Consider the following 24248-nt stretch of genomic DNA (forward strand, 5'->3'; position numbering starts at 1 on the left):
GATGATAGATGAAGACCATGTACTTTACGGAGTTAAAGTACATAGGTGGTGACTTCGGCGCCACATTTTTTGTAGGAAGTCACCAGTGGTGTGGTTAGGTCAGTTGAGACTCCACAAGACCTATGCACTAGTTTTTAAGTTGACCTCTAAAATTAGGACGTCCAAAAATTCGTGTTGTAATACCAGAGATTGTACTGCAATGTGCAATGGAGGGGTCAATTTGTGTAGTCACTTCTTAGCAGCAAGTGACTTAAGCATCTTGTTATAGATGGTTGTATATGGTACTCCCACTCGGGGGAGGTACGCCATTGGGTACGGAGTTACTCACAGACTAGTATGGAGCTACTAGTGTGATGATAGTGGGTACGTAGTTACTCACTACTAATACATAGCTGCTAATAAAATTAAGATCCTCGAGTGAAAGATACTCTAGATCAACATTTTAAATTACCGAACCACAATCCATGAGTATCGAGGTACTCATAAATATGTTGATGTTGCTCAAATCGAGGGACCGATTTGTTCGATGGTATGGAATAAGCAAGGAGAGTGGAGTAACTTAAAAGTTACACATCACTAGTCCTATAGTGAGTTGTCAAGGTCATCCGTAGTTCTCTACCTATCAGACAACATTCAATTTTGCAAGCCCTGGCATTTAATCCGTAGTGATTATGAGTTTGGTGTGAGATATGGTTATGAAGTTCTTACAAGAGTACTCATTTATTTGCTTGTCATCGGTTATAGCTTGGTAGAGATTGCCACCTGTGATGGTGGGTAGGTAACTTTGCCGCTATAATGAGGAGGCAGCAAATAATGTTCTCATAGTTATACTTCATACCAACACCAAACAGGGATAGGATGAAATTCCTAAGTTCATCATCACGAAGTACTGTGATGTTTGCATTTATATTGAATGTATGATGTAATGAGACATTGGGCTTGTGTAAATACCATCAATTATCTAGCAACCTATGGCTTCGCAGCAAGCTCAGTCATTATCTGTGGATTGATAATGTGGTTATTTAGTAGTTTGGAATTTTTCTTGATAGATGGTACAACCCACCCAAATGATTCATAAGTGTGTAACCGCTTATGAAGGGTAATAATATGCAACAATGAAGCACTTTGTTACAAGTGTGAAACCACTGATCTGTTGCAAAGCAGTTTATCAATAGTACAACCATATGTGCGTAGACACTATACCACATCTTCGTTGCAAGATGTTTAAAAATTTCTTGGAAGGACTCAAGAATATAACATATGATATTAAACACGGTCTAGATTTGTTCTTGGACCTATGACACTAGCGCGTAGTCTGCTTGAGAGTAGAGTTTTTGAGGACAAAAACCTTTCTTGAGGGAAAGGAGGGATATCCTCAAATATCACATAAACTCAAATAGTTGTGTGAGTCCAGACAATACTTGAAGGGATGTGTCTGGTAATAGCAACAAAGAGTTGTAAGTGATTCATTTTTCAATCAGAATCCAAATCAACTCATCAGTTCTCAACTAGAGTTTTAAAATCATATCAACCACATTCGAATTCATCATCTGGATAGCATTTTTGCTTATAATTTCAAGATCTTAGATTTACTCATATATACTGCCAGTAAAGAGCTGCAGTTATACCCTCGATATATACGGGTAGTCACGGTCCTTGGAATTATAAGGTAAATACCATCATGACTAGGCCTCAAGCAAGTCAGGGATTTCCATACAATTGCGGTACTTCATCTGAAGACCCACTTTCAAGACAACCGTAGTGGTGCAAGAATCTTTATCAAACATCTCCACATACTATATGGTCTGCCCGCAGATATAGTATGGCATAAGAGATAGGAAGTTTGATTGTTATATTTGAAGGGAAATTTTCAAAACTTACATTTACTCTGAGTTAGAGTGGAGTTTGACCATCCGTAGATTGATGGTAGTTAGAAACTCAACAAGATTCTAGAGCATATGCTTGTGCAAAGATGTTACTCTAAGAGAGAAAGTATCTCTCAGCTTTGGAACTAATCCTTGTGATGCATGATTAGATTGGCTCTAGTTTATTTCTCCTATGGCCGTAGAGCTTTCCAAGGAGAAGTTTTAACAAGTTGGTGATGCAACATGGTAGCGTAGTCTACAAACATCTAGTAGCATAGTCTAAGAACTTGCGCTACTAGAGTGCTCTCCAGTACATTAGCTTCTGTGCTAATGACATGCAAAATCAAGGCATGAAATTTGCCTTGGGGTTTTGGTTGAAATACCAAATCACGGCTTGCGTGAGTACTACTAGACATTTGCTTACCAATGACTTCCCCAGTTTGTTTTTGAGGACGAAAACTCTTTAGAAGGGGGGGGATAATGTCACGTAGCCTGTAATGGCACGTCGGATTGCCCGTAGCGGCGGTCGAGCTCGACCGGACATGTAGACCACACGTCGAAGTATGGGTGGCGAAGGTGTCCGGGGTTCAGGGGTGAGGGCGCCCGGGTCGGAGTACCGTGGGCGGTCGGGTTAGTGTGGGCAGGCAGGCCACCACTATATATGACCTGGTCATGAGGTGTTATCCTCATTCTGATGTATGGCTCTCTTGAGAGCATGCCCCCTATGGTTGGGTGGTGACCACGAGCTCCTTACCCTCTCGGCTATGGCGGAGTCCATGGCATCGTTACGTTGGCATAACAAATAGTAGACACCTAGTGATTCTCCCTGTGGAATAAGGTTTATTGATAAGGTATAGCAAGGCTTGATGTGATCACCATAGAAAACAATTTTACTAGCTAGAAGGTAATGTCGAAATTTCTTCATAGCATATACCCTCCTAAACCTTCACACTCTGTGGTGGTATAATTCATCTCAGCCTCACATAATTGTCGATTGGCAAAACTTATATGGTATTCCAATTTATGTTCACTTGGCTGGGATAGGACATATCCAATTGTAAAGCTAGAAGCATCAATATGCACATGGAAGATAGCATCCTAGTTTGGCTTTTGTAGTATGGGAGCGCTATAGCCAAAGCTTGCTTCAACATATCATAGGCTTGTTGACATTCTTTTGTCCACTCGAATATAATGAGAAGCTTATACAAGGGATATGCAATCTCAGCATAGAAGAGGATGAATCAGCTATAGTAGCCTACATGTCCCATAAACCTTAGGACTCCCTTGTAGATTATTTGGTGGGAGTAATTCCAAGATAATTTTGATTTTACTCTCATTTATAGAAATCCTTTTTTTGGACACTACATGTACTAAGATGACTCCATGTTTGAAAGATCCCTGTCCCCACCGCGTAACAAATTCTGGGGTGCTAGCAGCAGCGGAAGTAGCACTTCTTGCGCGGGGCACGATCCCTCACTTGGGGCCTCACCCACCTATATCCGGACAAGAGACTAATCCCTCGGTTCTTCCAAAACCGAACCCGAACCCGAAAAAAACTTCCCTCTCCCGGAAAGCACGGGCGATTCCTCCAGGATATTTTTACTCTAACGTAGTCAAGAGCCTTAACTAACTGAACTGATCTGACCAAACCCGTAAGTCCCATAGTCAGATCAAGGAAAAGACTTGCACTTGGATCATAGAGACCAACGCTTTTTTTCTCATTGAGAGGCACATCCATTGATTTTTTTCCATAGAACAATTTTTATCTGGGATTTACTTCATCTATCGTACCATAACAGAATTGAGTCTCATTTAGGGATCCATTAGTCCAACACATCCCAGTCCCGTGGGTTAGCCAACCGCCCAACCACTATGGTGATGGGATCCATTTAAGAATTTGGTTAGGTTTTGTCCCGGGTACCAGGGAAAAGAGTTTCGAGGCCCCCTAGCCGGATATTCATGCAAACTTAAAACTAGTCACACCACTTACACACCCAATATGAAATTGCCTTTTTCACAGATTCAACTGTCTTTAAAACAATCTTTTAATGAAACTATAGTATCACTGATCATAATCCTCCAAAATATCCGGTTGAATCCTAATTTCTAATTTTTCCTTCATCGGTGTACATATGGCATCATTGGCAACCAGAACGCTCACCACCTATCCATTCAGGGGCCTTTTCGATCGTCCTAGCTCATAGTACCTGGAAATATATTCACTTAAAAAAAATCAAAATGGAATCTCCGTTGAAGATTAGCAAGATCAACCAACAGATCCATATAAAAGAGCCATGGACTCATCCGTTGAGGACCAGCAAGGTCAATCAACCAGATCCATGCCCGAATTCAGAAAACAACAGATACTCCTTGACCCAAATATCTTCCCCAACGCACGTGTGGGTATCTTCGGCGACCCAGAGCCCGAGCGCCGTATGGTCAGCACCCTCCAGGATCCTTCGCAGAGCAGGTCACCTAGCGCTTCACTCATAGGCCGCTTCCTTGGTCCCTCATCCACACCACCATACCAGAAGCTCACCATTTAAATCGAACCGAGGCTGGTCAAGACCTCGACCGACTTTGCTGCATGAGACGTCCTCCGTTGACTCTCTGTCAGCTTTTGCAACTTTATCAGTTCGGTCTCCACGACCTCATTCACAAGATGGTCAAAATGCTTCCCCAGCATTCTTGACATAAAACAGTCATTTAAAAAGAGGTCATAAATACAGTTTCTATAACGAACTCTCATCTTTCCACATGAATCCACATTATTTAATCCACATCCATTTCATATGTACTCCCATTCTCATCCAACCATATCATTTTCATCTCATCACATCTTTCCTCATTTATCCTCATCAGATCTCATCCACTCGCATCTACCCATATCCACATCAGATCTCATCCATTCGCATCTACCCATATCCACATCTCATCACATCACATTCATTCACATCTCATCCATTCATACTAACCCCGATCCACATCACATCACATCACATCACATCCATTTCACATCTCATTCATTCACATCTATCCCGATTCACCTCACATCCATTTCATTCACATCTATCCCGATTCACATCACATCCATTTCACATTACATCTCATTTATTCACATCCCGATTCACATCACATCACATCTCATCCATTCACATCCAAAATCACTCATTCACATCCCGATTCACATGACATCACATCTCATTCATTCACATCTATCCATTTCACATCACATCACCTCCATCCATTTCACATCTCATTCACATCCCGATTCACATCACATCTTATTCACTCACATCTATCCATTTCACATCACATCACCTCCATCCATTCACATCCATCACATCACATTCATTCATATCCATCACATTCATTCTCATCACCATCCCATCACATACATTCTATCCACATAACATCACATCACATCATATCTCATTCATACACATCTCATCTCATCTCATCCACATCCATCCAATCGTTCACATATACAACTACCCACATCTATCCATACATTCATATCTATCACTTCACATCCACATATATTCATGTCACATCACATTCTTTCACATACACATCCACATCCATTCTTTCACATACATATCCACATCCATTCTTTCACATACATCCACATCCATTCTTTCACATACACATCCATATCCATTCTTTCACATACATCCACATCCATTCTTTCACATACATATCCACATCCATTCTTTCACATACACATCCACATCCATTCTTTCACATACACATCCACATATTTTCTTTTGAACACAAGGAGTATTTCTTAAATCAGTATCCCAAAACTTCTTGATCGAAATTCTGAATTTCATACCAGAATTCCTCGAATTCTATAACCTTGATCCACAGATCAATTTGAAGGGTCTCAAACTTAGTTTCAAATTTGGCAGAGTTTTGAGTGTATTTTTCTAAACTGGTCACACCTTCTTTCCTCAAAACTGACGAAAGAGTTTGGTCTTGGTCATAGTCTGATTCAAGGTTCAAGTCGGATAAGATTTTTCCTGAACTATCTTTCTCGAAAAGGTTTGATAATTCAATTACTATTTTACTGAATTTCTTTTTTTGAATATTCACTTAACTGATTTCTAAATTAGTACGAATTCCAATGAGGAATAAATTAATCACTTATTTGAATATTTCGATCTCGATAGATTTCTTGAATTTTCTTTTTATAATCCGTGTGAATATAAAACGATAGAAATTTCTCTCTTAGAGTATTTAATTACTCATTTATCAAATACTCATAGAATTTAAACATAGAATTTAAGAGAATTCTAATTTTGATATAAAAATTCTTTATGCATCTATTTATGCATAAAAAACAACTTCAATGGGAATAATACTTTTATAAAAAAATCTATTTATGCATAAAATTAAATTTAATAGGAATAACACTTTTTAAAATAAAAAGAATTTCTTTATGCATCTATTTATGCATAAAAAATCAATTTTTATAAGAATAATGGTTTTATAATTAAAAAAATTTTCTTTATGCATATTTTTATGCATAAAAATTAAATTTAATAAGAATAACACTTTTATAATTAAAACAAATTCCTTTATGCATCTTTCTATTCATAAAAATCAAATTTAATAAGAATAACACTTTTGTAATAATTTTTTTTTCTTTATGCATCTTTCTATGCATAAAAATCAAATTTAATAAGAATAACACGTTTATAATAAAACAATTTCCTTTATGCATCTTTCTATGCATAGAAATCAATTTTAATAATTAATATCTTTGATATCCATGCATATTCATAGGTGAATATGTACATGGAATAATTAGAATATTTCTTTTAGATGAAAAATGGTGGGAATTACTCTTTTGGAATAACTTAAAAATAAACTTTTTTCTCAAAATTCTAGAAAATTTTTCCATAACCTCCTTTGTATGGTTGACCATTTCTCATTTTTATCTTTCTTCTCTTAACTTAATTAAACCAATTTAGAATTATAGAACTCTAATCTACATAATTTTCTAAATTCAAGAGAGTAAACAATAAGAAGAGTTTAATTAATCACTAGATAATCTTTCTAGGATTAAGAAAGGTTGGAATGTAAAGAAGAGAAGGGGGTGGCCTTTTCATCAAAGGCATAGAATTTAATTCAATCATTTGCAAAACATAAAAAATCAAGAAAATCATAGATTTTTCATTAAAATTCATAAACAAAGTAGGAAACTTAGCTTACATGGAGCTTGTAAGCTCTCCTTTGGCTTGAGGGATTGAGGGTTCTACTCTTGTTTGAAGCAAGAGTGGCCACCAATTCACTTTGGAGAGGATTAGGCCAAAAACAATTGAATTATTAAAAAATTCAATGTAGATGGCTCAGGGACAAGAGTGGAGTAACAGTGCATAAACACCATTAAGCTTTTACAAAGGAGGAGGCTTCTATTTATAGAAAAAAGTGAGTCTCTAACCAAGCACTCTGATCCTAAAATTTTCCAGATCAGTTTGGTAAATTTTTGACCATTTTTGGGTCAGTTCAGCTTACTTTTTGGATCTAGTTTTGAAACAGAAGAGAGGAGAGATGAAAATATCTCATTTTATTGATTAAAAATTGGGGGTAATGATGAGAAAAAGGCATCTACTTCATGAGGGGAGATCCCCACACCGAGGTGTCAAAAATGCATCATTTTCTCTAAATATCTCATTTTTTAAACTAATATCTCTTAATTTTTAACTAATAAACCTTGTACTCAGTCAACTCTTCATCTTATGTGAGCATTTACTCATTTTTGGGTATTTTCTTTTATTCTTTAGATTTATCTCATCCCAACACTTGGATTAATCCTATTGGCCCATAGGAACCTTAATTGGACCATAATCTAAAATTTTATGAAAATCTGGACCCTTAGGCTAAGGTCCTTTATACCTATTTTCAATTAATTTCAATTGCACATTGGAAAGTCCTTTTTGAATTTCTGTTTCAGGGGAAACCATTTTAGACACTAGGAGGATTTTTATATCCAAAAATATCTCAATGTTGAATTACCTCCCTCTAGACATTTTCTCTCTCCAGGCCAAAATAGGGTAAAACAGGATCTTTCTTTTATTTCAGAGAGGGAAATAATTATAAGATCAGAAGGGAAGGTTCTTACACATGTACACCTCAAAAGATGGAGGGAGGAATCTTACAGAACCCAAAATTGACATTTGAATGGGTTTAAAGATAAGTGATAAAGTTTGCATCGTTTAAATACCTTTCATAAGAAAGATAAATGCTCCTTCCATGACAAATAAATGCATAGATCATCTAAGAAAGCTTCAAGAAACGTTCTTAGAAAATCTTTAAAGGCAGTGTTCATTAGCCTCGAAATGTGGATGATGCATTGTCGAGCCAAATGGCATGACTCTATAAGCATAAACTCCATGTTCTATAACAAAACCATTTTTTGCTTGATCCTCTAGAGCAATGAAAATTTGGTTATATCTTGAATACCTATCTAAGAAGTTGTATGCTTCCTTGCTGTGCCAGAGCTACTCGTTCGAGTACGTCTTTTGAATATGGCAAGGGGTAATTATCTTGTCTTATTTTATTGTGTTGACCTTTTTGAGATCGACACATACTCGCAATTTTCCATTCCTTTTAGGCGCCACCACAATGGGTGACATCCAGTTCAAATGTTCAATCTCATAGATGAATCCACATTTGATACGCTGGTCCATTTCTTCTTTAACAATGTTAGCATGCTTTGGATTCATTGGATGAGGTTGTTGATGGACAAATTTAGCATCTGGTACCATGGGGATTGTTATGAGACTGATAAGAAACACTGAAAGGTAAAACTAGGAAAGATTATTTATATGTAAAATTTTTGCATATAAATAAGGTTCAGAGGATTTCAAATAAGAAATACCTAAGCAATGGTTAATAGGCATTAAAGTTAAAGTAAAAAGGGAAGTAAATGATGCACAATGGAAGCCCAAGGGACATAGAGGCGGGCGCCCCCTTCTTAGGGTAATTGAAGAGGCATTAGTGATTGAAAAGGCAATGTTTAGCTAATGAAAGGTCAAGGGGCTAAACTTGGAAGGTCATGCACCACTTAGGCCTATATTACCATGATTTTAGGGTCTATTTGGGATATGGTTGGGTGGACAATCAAAGTACTAGTCTTACAAGTCCTTAAGCTTATAATGCAAGGAGCATTACATTGTTAACAGAGCGAAGTTTCTTCTCTTCCATGTTTCCATTGCGCTACTCATTACTAACTCTAATCTCTTCTCCTTAATCTCTTTTCTATTCATTTCCATAAGCTAATCCCTATATTTCTAAAATCTTCTCTATACAAAATACATCTTGCTTAGTAAATTGGGCATACTTTGGAGTTCTACATGGAGCAAGTGGAGTACAAGACAACCTTGAAGGATCATTGAAGAAAGTATCAATAAGGAGGAATCAATGGAATTGTTTTTCACATCATTGGGGACAATTCATAATTACCCAATCATGTAAGGTCATTGTGTTGCATTTTTTTGCTTTGTAAAATTTTTTCCATTTTGCTTAGTGTTAGAGTAAATGGCTTCTCAAGGTGGGAAGGATGAAAATGGTGAGAAGGGAGAAAACCTAATGTCCTATTTCCACATCGAAGAGGATATTACAAAACCAAATGAAATATATATGCAAAATTTAGACCTTAATGATTAGGAGCATATGGAAATGAAGGAAAGAATCTCTAATATAGAAAATAAACTTGAGAAAATTATGGGGCTTCTTAGCTCCTTGAAGGGAGGGGAAGGATTGGGAGTAAAAGAAATATCTAAAAATAGCATTAGTGAGGAAAGGGAAAAAACTCTAGAAAAAGGGTTGAATGAAACCATAATTGAAGAGGGTCCCAAAACTAGAGACTAAGGTATGGTATTCAAAGATTTAAAGGCACCCACTTTTAGTGGAGAAGAGAAGGAGAGAAATAAAGATGTGGTCCATATTTTTCTACGAAAATGGCAAGATTTGTATCTTTCAAGAAATGTGCCTGATCATAACTGCCCCATTAAAGCTAGCCTATCCTTATAAGGCAAAGCTTATAAGTGGTGGATGAGTTTAGTGGAATGTAGACAAGTACCTAATTCTTGGGATTCATTAAAGAAAATAAAGGAATATCTTCTTGAAAATGAAGAAGATCGAAATTGGGAGGAGTGGGATAATTGTTCTATGGAACAAAAAAAATTAAATCTTGCTCAATACACAGCTTGCTATAGATAAATTATCTTAAAAATTAAAGGTATATACAATTTTCAAAAAGTAAGAGGCCTGAAAAGGGAGTACAAGAAGGAAGTTCACTCCAAAGAGCCAAAAAACTTAGATGAGGCTATAAGATTTGCAAAAAAATTTGAAGATACCATGGGTAATGGTAATCATAAAGAAAAAGATAAGAATTTTTCATATAAGCCTCATGGAGAAAATTTTGGCTCTTAAAAATGAAAGAGTTTTTTCTTTAAAAAGAAAGAACCTTCAAAAAAGCAAAAATCCTAGAAAGTTTCTAAAAAAGCAAGATTTTGAGAGAGCAATTAAAGAAAAACTTTGTTTCTCTTGACTTGAGCCAAGACAGATAAAAATCATTGTCCTAAGTCCGAAGGACAAGAACTTACTGGGAATGGCAATGATAAACCTAAAGGAAAATCAATGCACACTATCTCCACACTATTCAAGTGTTGACACTTAAGGATTCTCCTAAATATAAATCGGTCGAGGTTTGTCATTCTGATGAAAAGCATTATTGTATGGTGGCAAAATCTATGTGGGAACCATCATTTGGACCACATGATTTGGTTCTAGTGCATGGAAATACTAAGGATAAAAACATTAGAATCCTCATAGATAATACGACCACACTCTACTTTTTAAATTACAACTTGGTTAAGAAACTTAATTTGCCTCAAGTCCCAAGCTCTCATAAGTATATAGTATCATTAGCCAATAGTTATAATAAAGATAAGTGAGATATTGTGGTAAACCAAGTTAGGATAAAGATTCAAAAGTATGAAGCACTTTCAAGTGATGTGCTTGTCGACCACAACATAAGTAATTCTTGGGAGAGAATGGTTATTTTTATTGGGGGAAACACTTTTGAGAAGCTATTTGCATAATACACTAATAGTTGAGTATAAAGGAAAATTTATTACATTACAAGGAGAGCACAATCATGTACCATCTTCTCCTTTGATATGTAATATTGAGCTCCAAAAGCTTCATCAAGATAATGAAATAGAACAAATGTTTTTCTATTATGCAATGCCTTAATTTAAAACCCATTGTGAAAAACTTGATTCAAGTATTTATGAAGTATTTAATTCTTCTTTGAATAGTTTATTAGAATAATTTAAATATATTTTTTCGAAAATGTTGCCAAAAGATTTACCTCCAGATAGAGGGATAAATTATCCCATAAAAGTTTTAAAGGATTCAAAGCCAATTAGTAAGCCACTTTATAGAGTAAGTTTGACTGAAAGACAAGAAATTGAAAAAAAATTGGATGAATATTTAGAACAAGGCTTTATTAGGCCAAATAAGTCTCCCTGGCCTTCACCAATATTATTGGTGAAGAAAAAACATGGATCTATGCGCTTGTGCATAGATTATCATGGCTTGAATGCAATCAATAAAAAATAAATTTCCTATTCCGATAGATGAGTTGTTTGATCAAATCAAAGGTGCTAAATATGTTAGTAAGATATATTTAAGGTGTTAACCACATATTGGTTAACACATTCCTACGACAACTATGTTCGCACACTTATGTAATGGGCGTCAGCACTATATATTGTAAATGGGGGATTTTTTTTGCGAGCTTTTTTTGCCGATCTTTTTGGAGCAATGAACAAGGAGTCCAAACTTTGCAAAGGACCATGAACTTACTATGAGCTTTGTAAAGGACCAAGAACTTACTTACATATAAATAACAAGCTTTGAAAGATCAACAATATAAATTTCAATCTTTTGATCCACATCATACTTATTGATATAATTACATATATTCATATATGTAACTAAATTCATGCACCTCATACATATACACATACAAAATATACATATACATACATACATGCAAGAGCTACCTACATACATACTAACATATATACATACATACATACATACATACTTTCTTACTTACTTAAATATAAAAAACAATCCTTTAAAGATAAAAAATATATATATCGATCTGTAAAGTTCCAAACCATGAAAATCTCGATTACAAAGTCTTTGATCCACATCATACTTATTGATATAATTATATATATACATATATCTACCTAAATTCATACACCTCATACATATACATATACATACATACATATATACAAGAGCCACCTACGCAGCACTAACATATATACATACATTGCATACATACATACTTTCTTACTTACTTAAATATAAAACACAATCTTTTAAAGATCAAAAATGTATATATCGATCTTTAAACTTCCAAACCATGACAATCTCGAATACAAAGTCTTTTGATCCACAAATTATAGCATTCTAATTATAGCATTCTTCTACATGTCATCCCGACCTAATGAGAAATCTCCCAGACATGCTTTGGCTACCTCCATGTCATTCTCTATCCCCATATAGTGCCTTTTTAACTCTTGGCATGCACGTCCCAAGCCTCCACATCCCGCAAAAATGTCCAAGACACTATCTCCTTCACTTGAGAAGGTCTCCACTAGCCACCTACAATGAAATACAATCATAAACGTGCATCTAAGTATTTTGAAAAAGTAGCTATGAAAATGACCATGATGAAAATTATCTCACCTAAAGAACATAGGAGATCTTTCTGCACCACCTCGAATGTAGCGCTCCAAGACCATTGTGCGTTGGAATGGATGCTTCTTATTCTTCTCAAAAATGAAATTTCGTTGAGCGTTGAATAACTTCTTTGAAACATTTTGCCCAGCCTCACGATCAATAATAGGGACATGGCAATTTACTCAATAGAACATACTAAGCGCCAATGTATCCACCTACCATAACGAGAAAACATTATGTTTGGATATCCATACCACATAACATGTATACACAAAGGGAAATATTTCAGAGATTATGACTTACCCGTTCTCCATTGTCATACAAATAACTTGATTCCACATGAACAGACATTGTTCGATGCATGACCAATCCAACTTTCTTTCCCATGGAATATATTTTAGGAAGTTGATCCATTAGACTCAAACACACAAACCAACCCTCATCAGCCACAAACAAACCAACAAAACTGAGTGTGGCACGTATCAATGATGAAGAAACTTGATTCCATGAGGGACACCCATCTGTATCTACATCAACAACCTGTAAACCTGTAGGAAAGTCAGCCCATACGAGGCGAGCCACTGTATCTGAGGGAGCACCTCTATGAGATAGAGCCTTGGGAATCTTCATCAAGAATTCTTCCACACCACATAAAAGATTTATGATGTTTGGTTTTGGTAAGTACAACTTGGAAAACTAATTATATGGTGAAATTATTCTTTTTACCTATCTGAGCCCTCCGAAAGAGTGTGGATGTCTACCAGCAATATGTGTGAAAAACATCTCTCACCTGCAAGTAAACAAGACAAAAAATGAGATGCATTTCGAAAGCACACACTTCTCAAAATAAATTTGCAATGGAAAGTACTCTTACTAGTCATGTACATGATGTCACGTTGTCCTGACACCTCCCCCTCTTGAAGATGCTCTGGAGGGTCTCTCTCTTGATCTTCATTTGTGGGGTCTCCCTCTTGAACATCATGCATAATGTCAAGACGTCTCTTTGTTCGCCTCTCACGTTGCACTTGAGATGATGTAGATGTATGCTCTTGGTGTGATTGTGGCACTCGTGACAGTGGTGTGGATGGTTTTGGGGCCACGCGCGAGGATCCAACTACTGGAGACTGGGTCAAGATTGTTGGCTGTGGGGAAGGTATTCTAGAGTCTTCTTGAGTTGGGGGCTCTCTTTCAAGCTCAGATTGGCAATTCTTAAATTCTTCAAGAAATAGATCAAGATAATTAGTAAAAAGGTAAAAATCCCCATACCTTTTTGTATATGTATATGTATCTATATATATGTATATGTACATGTATGTGTATGTGTATATGCATATGTATATGTATATGTATGTAGGTATGTATCTATGTATATGTATAGGTATGTATATGTATGTAGGCATGTGTCTATGTATATGTATGTGTATGTACATGTATGTAGGTATATGTATCTATTTATATGTATATGTATGTAGGTATGTATATATCAAAACTTAACAATGTTTCTTTAAAATCTAACATGCCAAATCTTAAATGTAACATGAACTTTGTATGTATGTAGGAATTTAGTGTATGTATGTAGGTATGTATTTATGTATGCATATGTATATATACATATGTATATACATATGTATTTGTATATGTATATATATGTATGTATATGTATCTAATATGTATATGCATATGGATAGTTTACATATGATTTACATAAACATATACATTTACATTTACATGCATATAATTCAGTAGAAAGCAAAAAAGTACCTTTTTCTAGGAGCTCCTCACTTGGAGGCACATGATTTAGAGGATAGTCCAACCACCAAGGACATCTCTTAAATTCCCAATCAGAAACCCCTCTCTCAACCCATTCCTTCGGGTACATTGTTTCCGAGGAATTTGGATCTACCCATTCTTTGATTGCTTCCGTCTCTTCGTCCATTAGACCTTGGCCAATGAGTAGCTGCACCCACCTACATGTCCAAAATAAAACAAACAGTACTAAAATATTTTTTTAAAAGCGTATATGTATTTTCTACAAAAATGTAATGGCATTAGAAGATATATACCTATAGACAACCCTCTTTGCGGCATTCTCCACCTCAGGTTGCTTTTGGCCTTCCTTTACTTTTCTAATCTTTGCCCACACCTCATGGAAGGCCCATGGTATGTGTTTCGATCGCTCCTCTTGCACCCATTGCATAAATGGTGGGATGTAGACAACATCATCATATACCAATAAACCCTCCAAAATAGAGTCTGCCTCCCCTATTAGCTCTTCCCAATACAACTCTTTCTTCATATGCAGCAACGTCTTTTTGTTATCCCCAAACATCTCTGAAATTACCTTGTCCTTTGCCCTCCCAGTCATAAGCATTTGAAGCAATTCCGTCTTCCTATTTCAGCATCATACCAAAACCATAAGAGATTAGATATTAAGGTTAGTTTATGTTAAGGGAGGTTTATTGACATGTGACATACCTTTGAGTTGAAATCCGAGATATGGCGACTGTGTAGAGCTTTCCTTTGGTCAGAGCAACCAATCCCTTCTTGGACCAATCATAGTTATATACGAGTTGAAAGAATGCATCACCATTGGATGGGTTTGCAATTATGAGCATCTTGTACGCTCTATCTCGAAATGTTTGCTCTACACCACGTCTGGCTTTCTCACATTTTGTCTCATATTCTTGCAACCCCATGGCATGTCTATCAATGCATGATATAGCTTGCTTCACCGCATTTTCAAACGGTGTCTACGTATAACGACCTGCTCTATCTCATATCCCAGAGCAGGCCCTGACGAAGTCGACCAAGCAGCGGCACCCCATGTATACATGCCCTTTGGAGATAGGACTCATTATCACTCACACGATTAAAAAACATTGATAATCCGTTTATTAATAAAAGATGGGAAATGCAAACACTATCTTCCACACAAGCTGTGCCAAGATTGTAGCTGGAGCATTGTACCATTGCTCTCCACTTCGTCGCTCCAAACTAAGCTCCATTAAAGCCCACCTCCTTACGTCTTCACCAAGGTAGTCCAATATGGATGATTTGTCCGCCATTCCAAATCGTTGAAACATGAAGATCTCATGTGACAATGTGGGTGTAACACTAGTGCGCACCAATCTGTGTTGCAAAGAGTCACAATGAGCTAAGAACTTAACTATGACTTCACAATGTCCATAATTAAGTAGAGAGAGATCACTTACTCATTTTGAGATCGCAAAGCCAATAGCAATTCTCCTTCTTGCTTCTTGTCCACAACCAAAAATTGACATTTGACCCGGACATGGCGTGAGGGGCTATGAGACCAAGCTAGAGAAAGCAAAATAAAGATATTACAATATATTACTTTTAATGTTGCATAAAATCACTCTATGACATTCAAAAGAACATACCTTCGCGCACTCGAGACATCCATGCCTTCACACGATGATTGCCATCCCATACAAGAAACTTCTTACCACTGAGATCCTCCCACTCAGTTCCTCTGATTTCATCCTCAAATCTGTCATGTTGTACCACCCAGTTTGGTCCCCATTCTTGCAAGTCTATTTGTGTGACCGCGAAATACATAGAGCTTCCTGGACGTGTAAGTGAAACTAAAAAAGGAGGAGATGCTTCGACATAACCATGGCAGTCAAAAGAATCACGAAACACCTCAAGTTGGGTAGAAATTGTACGGATGGATTCATTTGGAATCAGTCTGCATAAAGGGACCAATGGGGTAGAGGAATTGCGTTGCACAAAAAACTTAGTGAATACATCACCAAGCAATCCCAATTCAATAGATTTTCCAAGAAGCCTTCTATGGGTATCCCCTTGACCAGTACTAGATTCAGGAATCTCCGTGTGAGTTGGAGGAGGTGAGCTCATTTCGTTCTCCAACACAAGCACTTCTTCCTCATGACCAAGAGAATTATGCGCTTCTGTTTCCTCTCTAACAGGAGATACATGTGAGGACAAAGGTGTCCGTGATTGAGCTTCCTCGCTAAGAGTCAAACAAACACGCCCAAATCTTAGTGAGTATCCCCTGTTGTCTGTAAGACACACACACCAAGCCCAAGTAAGCATATCTAAAACAATAAAACACAATCTCAATAGAATCTTGGCTATTCACATCATATACCTTTCTTAGTCTTTGCCTGTTGTTTTCCTGCTTTTCTTGGAGCCATCTTCCTTTCTTTTGCCCTGAATATGAGTAGCAAAAAGTTTGAGCTAAATCACACATAAACCCTACTTCATGTATATAGGAAAACATCAACCTCACACACAAACATCTCCTACTAGTGTGTGTGTGTGTGGGGAGAGAGAGAATAGCATAGACATGAAGTGAAGCCACGGATTATATTGAAGAGCTAGAGTTGCAAAATGGGCTCTTCTGGTTAGAGTGCACATTTGAGGAGAAACCAATAAACGTGAGTTTCCTAGCTTAATACAAGAGCCATTGAAGGAGCTAATATATATTGGCTATTCATGGTGGCAGTGATGCAAACCCATTGCAGTGTTTCGTCCGAGAGGACCATGATATAAGCGTAGAAGGACGTGCAGGTGCAAGAACCATTATGCAAGCCTTACTACTGAGAAATGCACCCGAACTCGTCTGCCCATTTCTTTGTCATCATCATTACGATGATCCATAGCCAAATGTGAGCTCAAATTCATTGTGCCATATGTTCAAGCAATGATAAATGCGTACAAGAAATGCACCATTCAAATGGGACTTACACGACTCTCTGTTGTGTGAGCTTGTGCTTTAAAGTTTCCTATTCCTATTGGGAGAAGTAAAGGTAAGCCTAATGTATCTAATATTTGAATGGGAGTAAAGGTGCTAAGCCTAAGGACGTAAAGGTAAGCCTAAGGTATCTAACATTTCAATGGACGTGAAGGTAAGCCTAAGGTATCTAACATTTGAATGGGAGTTAAAAAATTCTATGTTGTGTATAAATTCACATGACCTCTATGCTATGTATATATAATATGGCTAAAGGTTGTGGTAGAACTAAAGTACTTAATGTTTATAGGAAAAGGTAAACATAAGGTACCTAACATCTAGGTTCCTTTAGGTGCCCACCCACCCACCTCCCCTCTCCTATGTACATCTTGATGCGTCCACCGCAGGCAATGTGTGCCCTCTTTTTCTAGAGCGCCAACGCACAATATTGGGCTCCAATAGCCCCTACACCTGCATTCGAGAGAGCAACCTTCCAAATGCAAGAGATAAGGAGAGTTCTCAACCATTGTTACCTGCCTACGCTAGAGATAAGGAATACGCTAGAGATACGCTAGAGATAAGGAAAAATATCAATGTTTTCGAAATACGCTAGAGATAAGGAAAAATATCACTGGAAAAAAACGTTGCTCGCATTCTGCAGAGAACCTTCCAAACGCAAGGGTAAGCGAAACCTTCCAAATGCAAGGATAAGCGACCATGCTCGTGCATTTCCACCCCCCCCCGGTAGAGCCGGGGGATGGTCTAGCGCAGACCATCCCCCGGCTCTGCCGGGGAGGTGGAAATGCACGAGCATGGCTTTTAACGGTCGTCTTCTCCAGCTATTAACGTCGTCTTCTCCAGCTGTTTCTCAAACTCCGCCTCCTCAACAAAACGTCCAGCGACGCCTGCGTCTTCGCCTCCACCTCCTGCACCACCTCCACCTCCTCAAACGCCACCGGCTCCTCCTCTACATTTGCTCATACACGCTAGCGCGCAGACCATCCCCAGGCTCTGCCGGGGGAGTGGACATGCTGGAGGAGAGGCGATGGAGGCGTTGCGGCCAGCGCTGCCCCCGTCTCCTCACACTTGACCTCCTCAACATCGTCTCCGCCTACGCCACAAACTGGACGTCCTCAACACCGTCACCGCCTACGAAAGCTACAACGTACACCTCCAACGAAGCCGCTGCCGGCGCACAGAAAAGAAGAACAGAGAAAAATCGAGAAATGAAAAAAAAACTCACCTCTTCTCTTGCATTCGTCTGCCTGCTGCTTGCTGAGTTGAAAGTATCCTTCATGTACCCTAAATATCTCTTTTCTTCATGTACCCTTTAAACTAAGCACCACATATGTGTGTGTGTGGCCTAAAACATACTTAGCCTAAAAATAGATACATATACACACACATATATATATGTCTAAAAATGTATTAAGCTATATGTGTTTTATTGTACACACGTACATTTTATAGTTTAGGCTATTTAAATATGTATATATATATTGATGTTAATAAATGTGTGTGGTGTGTGTGTAGCCTACTAGATATATAATCTAATATATTTGTATATCCTAAAATAAGTAAAAGACTAGTCTCTTTGTAAATACACACACACACTAAAATACATATATCCTCGTCGGGGGATTCTTAGCCTAGAATATATACAATATAATAATATAAATATAAACATGTGTGTATGTGTATTTACATATATCCCCATACGGGGTTCTTAGCCTAGAATATATACAGTATAATAATATAAATATAAATATGTGTGTGTGTGTATTTACAAAGAGATAAGCTTTTTATTAAAATAACACTTAGAATCAATAAATGTATATATTTGTGTATTTTTTTATATATTTGTAGATACATATATATTTGTATATTTTTTATTAAAAAATTTTATCGTGGTCATTCTCAATCGTGATTGCTCCACCTTGTTTTATCATTTCAACCACCTACATTCTCAATCGTGATTGCTCCACCTTGTTTTATCATTTCAACCTCCTTCATTCTCAATCGTGATTGCTCCACCTGTTCCTTCATTTTTATATTTTCATTTCACTCTCCTGTCCTTTCTGTTTCACATTTTTGTCTCTCCTGTCCTTTCTGCATCTTCATATTGCCTTCCCTATGGAGCACACTGTTACCTTTGAGTGATGGCTGTAGCAAAAAATCTCAAACTTTAATACTTCTCCACCAGACCACGCTTGTCAGTCACACGGATATCTACAAGGGTTTTTGCCTTCTTCACACGCCCTTTCTGGAGTGAAAGCTACTAGGACCGATGGAAGCCTACATGAAATCATCGCTCATTATGATATGGAGGGCAATAAAAACTACCTCATAGATATTTCTCGAAGTAAAACATATATGCTACAATGTAGTCCTCTTTGTGCTGCTGATAGTCTTGATTCTAGTGCTGACGACATTGCCCAAGATGTCCGACATTTGGAGAGTTCAGTGGATAAAGAATTAGGGACACAAAACACCCATGTTCATATCTCGAGCTCCTCCTCTGAGAGTGACTTGAATGGCTCAGCAACTATTTTGCAACCAGGTGAAGGCACAAGCAATCCAAAAGGTTCAAAGCACAAGATCTCTGAAGATGAATGTATTGCTTCAGAGAGTATACTTTCGGTTCTTCGTAAGAAGGAGCAACCTTCTCTTCTGCGTTCATTGTTGGAAAAAGTTACTCGAGTCATCCAAGTCCAGAAGGTGCCAAGACATTATGATGGTGATTCCATCCTAGAGTTTCCACCAACATATGGCAAAATAGGAAATATGGATGAAATGGAGCAAAAATATGATGGTCACCTATGGACACGTCTAGTAACATCAAACATGTCTGTAAGTTGTACCGTGCATATTAGCTATTGTGTTGGTACTTTGGAGTGCCATAGGCTCAGCTGTCCTTTTTACTTGAACAATAAAAGGTATAACAACACCTTCTTTCATGGACATCTGACAAAAAAGATTGCAATTGGACTTTTGACAGAGGATGAGAAATCTAAAATAGTTTGTCACTTTTGTCGCAAAACTGCACATTGTGTGCAAGTGTGTAGATGTATTGTGTATTACGTAATGCCTCGTGACACAACTATTACAAGAATGATGCTCCACACTGGGCTGCATGAACATCCAGTTCAGCCAGGAACTTCAAGGTCAATGTTGGAGCACGTGAAAATGTTTGTTTCTCAAGTGCTGAAAACCCAGAGAAGTGCTGGTCCTCGAAAAATACAGATGGATATTGTGAAGGATATGCTATTTTCCTCCATGATGAATCAAAATGATGAGCTACCTACAAGTATTGGGGATCATGAGCTCTGCAATTTTTTGGAGGAGTTGAGTCCTCTTGTGGAAAACCAGAGGTGAGTATTCACTCTATAACTTAATTATATTTGGAAGTATTTTTCTACATTCGGTCCTCTCTTTATTGTGAAATTATGTTTTTTAGGTTTAGACGCAGTGTATCCCAGGAGAAAAGAAAATTGATGCCAGCAGGAGAGGGCTTTGATAGCATCCTTCTTATACAGAGAAGATTTTGCTATTCATTTATACAAGGTAGCCGTTTCCCAGGACAAGGTGGCCCTGATGACAACTGTTATGTCTTTAAGATGTCTTTGCGAGGACCAGCATCAGGCGTGGACTTGGTGAATCGCATGCGGTGTGACAGTGGAGGTGACTTGTCAAAGTCCTGGGTTTTGTTTGATCACACGCATCGAGTTTTTGGTTGGTCAACAATGGCTTGTCATGTTTACGACCCAAGGTGAGACTACGAACTCCAATTTTTTCATTTCATTCATTTACCTTGAATGATAGCTGACTGAAAAAATTATCTCCAAAATCTTATAGTGTTCAAGAGCTGTTGACAATTGCCACATGCGAAATGAAGGAGGAGGATACAAAAAGCCAAGTACTATTTTGGGAAATGCTGAATAGCACAATGGAGCAATGCGGTTATGCACCCGCACACTTCTATGGGTTTATGGCTGATGAAGCAGGGTCTAATTGGTGTGCAGTTAGGACCATTTTCAATGGGGGTCCGCACAACATTATGGAGGACAGGGAGCGAACGTGCCTATTCCATTGGAAACAAAGTTTGATGAAGCATGCTAAACAATGCGTGAAGGCAGAAAGTCGACAACACCATATTGACTTGTGTGAAGAATGGAGATTGGCAACCAATAAGGAGTCGCTTTCTTAAAAAGTAAAGAGATTCGTGAGTGGTGGAGAAATGGACATGTTCATGAGGGAAAACTATCAGTGATGGATACGTGGATGAGTTGGTGGGAAGTACGAATAGCACATTGGGGCAACCTCATGTCAAGGGTGAGAAATTTTATGGAGAACTGATATGTTGTATGGATGCATTTGCATTGGAGTCAATTTTATGAATTCTTGTATGAAACCTCTTGTGTGCAGGTGGTCTTAAGCTCGGTGGATTTAGCACAAACCCCTCGAACAAACTTATCTGAAAGTGTACATGGGAGTTGGCTTGCTGGTGAAGGATACAAGGAAAAGGTTAGCTTGTATGATGCGTGCATTTCAGATATGGCAAACGCTTTACTACAAAGTGCAAAGCAATATGCATATCAGATGGGGAAGCACAAAGGTGAGGGACCAAGCTTGAGCAAGTTGTTGGACAGGGTAGCAGCAAGGTCAAGACTGACACCACCACAAGTGGCTCGCATGGTCCATGAAACAGTAGCTAATACTCCTATGTATGAGGAATCAAGGCCTCTACATGGAGATAAGGAGACTATTCAACGGAAGAGGGTGAGGACAACGGAAGTAGACCAATGCTCACATCGTCCAGGTTATGTCATGCAGAGCAGACATTGTCAAAACCGGGGAACAGCAAGAAGAGTAAGTTTTGGAGATAGATCTAGAACAAACAGTGCAGCAAGTCCCGCTTCAAGGGGAGGACCAAAAAGTCCAATGACTGGAGGAAACAAAGATGTCGGACATGAAGAGCCTAAACAACATTATGGCACAATGAGCGGAGGACAAATGCATGTAAAGGAAGAGGCCGTTGGACGCACAATGTGGGCCATTAGACGAACCCCATTGAACTCAAAAGTCAAATGTTTGGGAGGTATTGATGGAAGACTTAAGTGCAACTCATACATACAGGGAAGCTCTATTGGAGTTGTTGCCCCTAGCTTCTACTCAGAGCGACGACATCCTGGTCCGGGAGGGCCAAAGGCTCAAATGATGTGGTTTTTTCCTTCAGATGTTTCACACACATGGCATGTAGATCCAAACATAATATACAAGCCATCATACCCAGATATGTGGAAAGTGGATGTTGGGACCAACATAACCAGCCAAGAGGTAGATAAATTAGTAAAGGCAGGGTTCAAGTTAGATGTTACTCATGAAGAACCTTTTGTGTCGGGGGTGGGAGAAACGTCCACACAAGCAGCGGGCAACAAAGAAAGTGACAAGAGGCCACATGATGCTACACAGAATACAAAGAGATCAACCAAGTGGAGGCATTGGATTTCCAAAGAAGCAAAAAAGAGGATTGGTAGTGCCGAGGCCATGACAGCGACAGTCCTTAATGAGAGTGCAATGCAGCCATCCCCCTACTCTATTTTTCATTTGGCATGTGAGAGTGGAGAGGACTATTTTATACACATCAAGGTACAACCTTGGTGTACATGTCCTGATTTCATGCAAAGAGAATCTAGAGGAAAGTCTTACGTTGCATGTAAGCATATCTATTTTGTCTTCTTGCGAGTTTTGGGATTACATAAGAATGAGGATATGGTAATGCATCAACCGACACTATCACCAGAGGAAGTGGACAATATACTATCACGTCCTCGAAGCAAGGATGTTTGTGCTTATACTTAAGCTTTAATCAAGCCTGTTTGTGCCTATACTTAAGCTTTAATCAAGCCTCTCATGTTTGTGCCTACTTAAGCTTTAATCAAGCCTTCCATGTTTGTGCTTACTTAAGCTTGTAAGGAAATGTGAAGTCAATCTTTTTGTAAGAAAATTTGAACCAATATTATTTTTGTCTTGCTTTGGGATGGAGTATACTGTCACGTACTCTAAAGTCTTATTGTAGGTAGCTTGCGATGCTATGGTAAAGGAGTTATACCAACCAGATATCTTCTTGTAAGGAAATGTGAACTCAATCTTTTTGTAAGAAAACATGAGCCGGGTATTCTTGTTTTTACTTGTGTTGAAATAAACATTGGAAGAAAGGTACATAGATAGGTATTTTTGTGCCTATATTTAAGTTTCTTGGACATAAAATGTGTGTTTATATGTAGGAAGGTAGGTATGTAGGTATGTATGTATGTATGCATGCATGTATGTATGTATATATGTAGGTAGGTAGGTAGGTAGGTAGGTAGGTAGGTGTGTTTGAGAATATACATGTATATATGTATGCATGCATGTATGTATGTATATATGTAGGTAGGTAGGTAGGTAGGCAGGTAGGTAGGTAGGCAGCCTGCGTAGGTAGGTAGGTAGGTAGGTAGGTAGGTGTGTTTGAGAATATACATGTATATATGTATGTATGTATGTGAATGTATTTATTTCTCTTTCATAAATACTTACTATATAAAAGCTCACCAAAATGTATCATTTTTCTTACAAGCTCACATAAAACTATCTTATCTCCAAAAAGCTCGCCAAATAAAGCTCTCAAAAAAATCAAACCCATTGTAAATCCCATCATTTGATAAGGGAAACGCCCTAAATACACTCCCAAGTATTGAGCTTTGAAGGACAAACAAGAGGATCTTGGTCAATTTGCCAATCCATAGAGAAAAGCCTTGTAACTATGTTTTGGGCACCCCAGGTCACCTACTCCCGAGCGGCCTAGTGGGAAAAGACTTGGAACTATAAAAGCCAATTTCTCTTGTTTG

Source organism: Cibotium barometz, chromosome 6 (genome assembly GCF_041138505.1).
Source record: "Cibotium barometz isolate CiBa-2024 chromosome 6, ASM4113850v1, whole genome shotgun sequence".
Classification (NCBI taxonomy): Eukaryota; Viridiplantae; Streptophyta; class Polypodiopsida; order Cyatheales; family Cibotiaceae; genus Cibotium; species Cibotium barometz.